Source organism: Toxorhynchites rutilus, chromosome 3, assembly GCF_029784135.1.
Source record: "Toxorhynchites rutilus septentrionalis strain SRP chromosome 3, ASM2978413v1, whole genome shotgun sequence".
In the NCBI taxonomy this organism is placed as follows: domain Eukaryota; kingdom Metazoa; phylum Arthropoda; class Insecta; order Diptera; family Culicidae; genus Toxorhynchites; species Toxorhynchites rutilus.
The window spans coordinates 217,460,877-217,467,767 of NC_073746.1; the positions used below are offsets into that span (position 1 = coordinate 217,460,877).

General features: G+C 39.9%; 1 protein-coding gene across 1 annotated transcript in view; it reads right to left on the minus strand.

Annotated features, from left to right (window-relative positions):
* LOC129780014 (protein couch potato) overlaps window positions 1–4,318 on the minus strand; it is a 310,568-nt gene extending 306,250 nt beyond the window's left edge. Inside the window, exon 1 of the mRNA XM_055787853.1 lies at window positions 2,974–4,318. The gene's annotated coding sequence lies outside the window, so the exon portion shown is untranslated. The remainder of the gene's footprint in view (window positions 1–2,973) is intronic.
* Between the last annotated feature and the right edge of the window lie 2,573 nt (window positions 4,319–6,891).

The following is a 6,891-nucleotide window of genomic DNA, read 5'->3' on the forward strand; positions in this document are numbered from 1 at the left end:
GCGAATTGTTTAAAAGGATGATTTCGTTACTGGGCTCCACATGTTTTGACAGAACATTTTCCTTACACCCAAACCCATTTCATGAAAGAGTCATGGAGATTCCGGTATGTAAAAAAAATCGTGGGTAAAGCGATTCATCAATATAAAAAGGCATTAATGGCGAATATCATGTTAACATGAACAATGAACATGCAAAAGTTGTTGTTTGAAAAAGTGTTCTCCTATAGAAATGCTCTTCTCTTTATAAATGTCTTGGTTATTGTATGTGCTATTCATATACATTTTTTTTCAAAGTTTAAAAAAAAGTTTTTGAGAGAAATGAATTTCAATTACACTACGAATATAAAGGGTGTGTCACATCAAATTGCATCACGGAAAAAACGCTGTAGAAAATTAATTTCTAGGAATTATATCTTCAGCTTTCGCTTATAATCAGATAAGAGTGTATAGATCACGTTGGCCATGCTTCACTGTCAATTTTTCGTGAATTTGGAAAAATGTCGTCGAACGAAAAAGAGCGTCGTGAATTAATCCTGCGCACTCATTTCGAGAATCCGGAGTTGTCACATCGGGACATCGGTAAGATGCTGGGAATCGTCCAATCCACGGTCAGCAGAGTACTAAAACGATACTTCGAGAACCTAACCATCGACCGGAAGGTGAAGAACGGCAAAAATGGATGCTCCGTCAGTGAAAAAGATCACAAGCGCGTAGTTAAGCAGTTTAGACGTGATCCGAGAAGTTCGGTCCGGGATGTCGCCAATAAGCTGAATTTGTCAAGTTCATTCGTCCAGCGGACCAAGCAGCGGGAGGGCCTGCGTACATACAAGGTTCAGAAGGCTCCTAACCGCGACGAAAGGCAAAACATGGTGGGGAAGACGTGAGGCCGGAAGCTGTACACCGAAATGCTGACGAAGCCGCATTGCCTGGTAATGGACGACGAAACCTACGTCAAAGCGGACTTTCGTCAGCTGCCGGGCCTGTTGTTCTTCTCCGCAGAGGACAAATTCAGCGTTCCGGAGGAGATTCCCAAGCAGAAACTATCCAAGTTTGTCAAAAAGTACATGGTGTGGCAAGCGATCTGCTCTTGCGGAAAGCGGAGCGCCACCTTCGTGATGACCGGCACGGTAAACGGGCAGGTTCACCTTAAGGAGTGCCTACAGAAGCGCTTACTACCACTATTGAAGCAGCACGAGGGCCCGACCATCTTCTGGCCGGATCTCGCTTCGTGCCACTATTCAAAGGACGTGTTGGAGTGGTACGAAGCCAACGGGGTCACCTTCGTGCCAAAGGAAATGAACCCGCCCAACGCGCCGGAGCTTCGCCCAATAGAGAAATATTGGGCGATTATGAAGCAGGCCCTCCGGAAGAACCCAAAAGTTGTCAAATCGGAGGCAGACTTCAAGAGAAAATGGATTTCTGTTCAAAAAAAACTACAACCTGACGTTGTACAGAACCTTATGGACGGGGTAAAGAGGAAGGTGCGAGCATACGGGCTTTGGCTCGAAGTATGAATAAAAAGAAAATGCCAAAAGTTGTTTAATAGTTTTTATTTTACTGTCTAAAATTTTCAAAAGGATCGGTCTACTGGGCGAATTTCTACAGCGTTTTTTCCGTGATGCAATTTGATGTGACACACCCTTTACTTTATCTCTATCTTGACTTTGAACAGAATTAGGATTAGTTATAACTATTTTCTGATTAACCATGAAAATATATTATTGGAAAAACTGATTCCTGTAAAAGTGCCACTATCCAATGTATGATTTGTTGATTTGTTGGTTATGGTTTTTCAAGTAAATAAATTAAAATTTTTGAAAAAAAATCAGTGTAAATATTTTAAAATTATGTTTACGATATATTTTTTCATGGAAACTTAAACAGTTTCTCATATTTCCTTCTTTGACTAAAATTTATTAAGTGTTGTGAAAATTTACGAAAAAAAACGTTGGTCTTTTCAAAAAGTAGTCTATCTAATTTTTGGATATTTCAAGTATGCAGAGTTGCTTAAATGACCAATATTTTTACACTCACAACGTTTCACTGCAATCTGAGATGGTACTGCCAACTCGTGAGACATGAAATTGCATGATATTCGCCTTATGTAAAAAAAAAAAACAAGGTATTTGGTAGAATCCGATTTACATTTTTCACTCTAAGTTATCGAATTGGCAAAGTTTACCGATTACAACTAATACGCTTGAAGGCAGTTGTGGAATAAAAATGCTCAGAATGAGTGTATACATAAAAAAACACATAAAATTTTGGCTTGACAATTGGAATGCCTCAAAAGACCAGGACACCATCAAGCAAGGAATTCGTAAATTACCCGAAAGATGAGAAATTTTTGGACTATACATGCCATGCCATGCTTTACATTAATAATGCATTTAGTTTCTAAACAAGCAAACATGTCTCGCTATCACGGACCTTCAAAACTCCGATTGAGGACAATGCAATTTTCACACAGCCTTTAAATATTATACTTACTGCATCCACGACAATCTGCCTAGTGCGCAATACTAACGATAAATAGGTAGGTATTATTACAAAAAAAAATTGAAAGCAAGTAGAAACTCAAATTAGATGAAATTTTGTTATTATTGTTCCAAAAAACACAGAAACCTATAGATGCAATTTAAGGAAACTAAATATAGAGCAATGCTGATTGAGTAATTTCATAATCTATTCATCTCGGAGGCAATTTAGTAACCATCAGCCTTGAAATCGCGCGCTGTAATTAGCTGAGCACCATTCTACACTCCCAATCATATGTACTCGCGGGATCGTTCCGGGGCCCGGCTGAACCATTACGGATCGAGCAATCGATAAAAAGCACATAGCAAATCGAATGGATTTACATCGTACCCGTTAGATCACGATTCCCCTTCATTACATCGTTAGTTTCTCTATCAGAGCATTACGAGGCATTGCCCATCGAAAGAATAAATGAATAAATACACTTATGCTTACCAAAGTCCAAGTATAGCTGGCTTTTCCTCCGACTTATTTTTTCTTCTTCTAGAACTGGCAAATGTGTGCGTAAAGCTCTGATCTTCCAGCAGAACTGACGACAGAAAGCATTCAGCAGTGTTCAGGTTGGAAATAACACTAATGAGAACGATACCACTGATTTAAATTGAAATTCCTGTGGCAATCGCTGAGTTTCAACTGATCTTTCTGTCGGTTTATTAGCAACGGTGAAAATATTTAGATTGAAACTGTTGCTTCCAGGCTTTACTATATGTTGTAATACACGTACTGTGTTTGATGTTCTTCTTTTTGCTCGAACACTTTTTCACCACATTCGTTTGTTCTTAATTTAATTGTTATGCTTCAGGTTGTTACTTTTTCTGTAATTGGTTATGCTGTTGATTTATTTTATGCTTTCTCTTGAGCAAAACTTTTTGCGTCACGTAGATGGGAATAAAATGAACAACAGAAATCTAACGCTTTGTAATTAATTCGTTTCCTATTAAGATATTTGTTTTCTTCCGTAAAAAAATGGTCACCGGTTTGTAAACTACTTCGCGATGCTTAACTTTTTTTTTACACGTTTTCGTTCAAACTTGGATATTCGCAAAATTTTCCCCAAATAAACATGCACTTCAAGCTGTGTCGGTTTTATTTTTTCTTGGTTACTTCATATGCACTTTTGTTTATACACAAACTGTTATCATTAATATCAGATTATACAATGTATATTAACACGGTTTGTTATTTACAAAACCAGATTCTGATTCAAATGTTTCACTGAAAATAACTCTTCCGATACTGATCGTGCATTGTTTGCCAACTATCCACGACGAACTGTAATTTTCATTTTCTGTAACCACAACACGATAAAACACTACCAATCTCAACAACATTCATGCTATTTTCACCGATATATGTATTTGCTGGAGTTTTTTAACGGTCAAGCCGGAACGAAACAATTGAAAACTCAACAAACGTCAAGAAAATCGATACAACACAATTATCCGATATGTACTCAACGGCAAAGGAACGGACGTAACAAAAATTGCACCTATGACAACATACACACGAACTGCGGCTGGTAAAGGTGAGTTTTTCCGTTCGATGGTGAATGGTTTACTAGCAATCACAAAGTGAATCTTGTTGTTGAAAACAAAGCTTGTCATCCATTCTATCCCACGCTGGAACTGCTAGCGACGGAAACCACGAATCGCTGTGAAAATAGTTGAAACTGTTTTTTTTTGCTGCTGCTTCTCCCAGTAGATTTTATTTTTCTTTTTTCCTGACTCTAGATTAAATACCGATATAAAAGGCTTTTCCATTCAATGCGATTTTCCCGACTGCTTACAGTAGACTGAATTGCTGTTATTCCGCAAGGGTCGGCTTAGTGGTTTCCAGCTGTGTACACAGGAACCGCCTCGTGCCACTGAGTGAGTGAGTAAGTGAGTGAGAGAGAGGGAGAGCGAGCAAGCGTGGGAGATAAAACGTGGAAAACCTACCGAAGTTCATTCCGAAGTTGATTCACTCCGCCAATATATGATGTACTCACATGCGAGAGGCGGAAGAAGAGCGCGATGGCTTCAACGAGAGCGAACGAAGCGAACTTCGCTACAAACACATGTTCGACCTGATCAATGAGGGTTTGTGAGGAGGGTTCATCATTCCGCCCCCTTATAGGCATATGCGGTATGCTCGGCCTGGCGATGGTTTATGTGGTATGAAACATTCGCCGGAATTTTCGGAAAACGTGACTTACTGCGGTAATTTTTTGCTGTATTTCAAGTTTTTTTCCGCACATTCAGCAATTCCTAATTGTAAACTATTCCCAGTTACATTGATCATGGTTGTTACACTTCAGTTAAGCAGAATCGTAAAGGTAAATTATTTATGAATCGGAAATACACATACACAGGTAAAAATACTGAGCCATATTTTATTCCTCCAGCATTCAGTATCTTAAATTGATTTGAGTTAGAAGGCTTCATGGGTTACATAAAACTATAACAATATAAAGCGATCGCACCCCAAGTTAACTGGCCGCTGTCCGAACCCTCTGCGATTTTTATTAAAAACTATGTATACAACCATTCCATGGCAAACCGATATAGTGGCTCTCAGACTTTAGTAATAATATTGTTCTTTATCGCAAAACATATAGACCCGTATTTTGACGTAGAACTACGTCTTTCATTAAGGATGCCAAATCAGAAAACAGGTCACGTTTTTATGAAATAAAGTTAACGTTAATAACTATTTTTGCCGCGAACGGATTTTGGCGATTTAAATACTAAACGAATCGGAATTTCCGTAAGATTTGTTTAATATGCTCTACATTAGAATCCCTTTATTTGTAAATGGTTAAAATTCATGAAAACTTTAAGCGTTTCTATTTTCCCATGCATTTGTTCAGTCCATTTGTGTGCTTTCCCGAACAGAACTGTCAATAACGAGCAACTTATCGACGAGCTACGAAGGGGAAATCGTAGGATTTAAAGTCACCGTGAACAAAGGAAAAGAAGAAGAATGAAGAGGAATACTTGCCTAGAGTATAAACAGTGGATCTCGCTGAGGCAAACTTCATTCTTTGTGTGGACACCGACTGGGCAACATCGTTGCTGGACGAGCTGGACGGCGAGGGATCGAGTGCCTTTCTCAAGGCAGGAGGGTGGAGGTGGTAGCGCTGGAGTAGAGTAGAGTTTTCAAAGGGCCTTTCTCAAGGCTAGAGACGAATGAACTGCAAAAGTTTAAAGTCTCTATAATACAAGACCTTCCTTCCTGAGGCAAACTTTCATTCGGCATCGGACTGTTGAGTAATCCAGTTCACTTTGCTTTCGCTGCGCTTCGATCTAAGATTGGACCCCACCAGTGGTAATTCTACTTGGATATCGTCGTGTGATTTTTCCAGTTCGTTTTTCGCGTTATTCGTATTTTTCCGCGTCATAAATTGGACGCTTCGCACAGTGTGTGATGAGCAAGAAGAGGAGGAAGGCTGGCTCGAGTCCTGCAAAAAACGAACGCATTGCCAGGGGCAATAAAATTTCGAGGCAAGCGTCATCAGATGATGCACGCGATGTTGGTGCAGTGAAAAGCGCTCGCACTGAACCGAGCCTTCGCATCGAACAACAGCGAAGTAGGCGACTCCGGCGCGTCGGTCGAAAATGTAAACGCCGTTACGCAGGCAGCATAAAGCTCCCCCCGCTGGTGGTGAAGGCGGTTGCTCTTGACAAACTCATCAGCGAATTCGCATCGATGGGTGTTACAGCAGAGTACTAGCTGTGTGGCATAATTCAGTCTTTTTCGAAGCAGTGAACATTGTTTGTTTTCCGTCGTCATAAGGGCTTCGATGGTGTTTTTGACATTGAATGAATGTATTAAGCTGACTTTATAGCGAAGCAGGCGATAAGATTGTACCAAGCTTCTTGAATGTCGTACTGGAATGTTACAAGTTATTTGGGTCGGCGTGCCAGTGGCAAAACTGCCTACAACTAGGATTGCATTTGCACTAGTCTTGATCATAATGAAGCAATGCTACTGTTTTCGAGGTTGTTGATATTAAAAAAAGAGTTCATTTCGCTTGTTTAATCACCAAGAAAGTGAATGTCGTTCTGGAATTTTGTATGTGATTAGGTTTCGCTTGCCAGTAGCAAAACTTCCTCCACTAAGGGTGACAGCTGCTCTCATCTCGAGTATGAGAAAGTAATGCATTTTTTTTCGAGGCCAGTAATATAAACAGAAGTGTTTCTTTTGAGAATAGCGCAAAATGATGAGAAGTGTTTATATTCCTAGTAGTTTCAAGCCACCAATGTATGACTCTGTATGCATGCTATGGCGAACGCTTGTTTGGCGCTTGGTTTACGTTGTACGAACGACACCTGGAGGTGCAATTTCACTGAGGCAACACTAAATAACATGTAG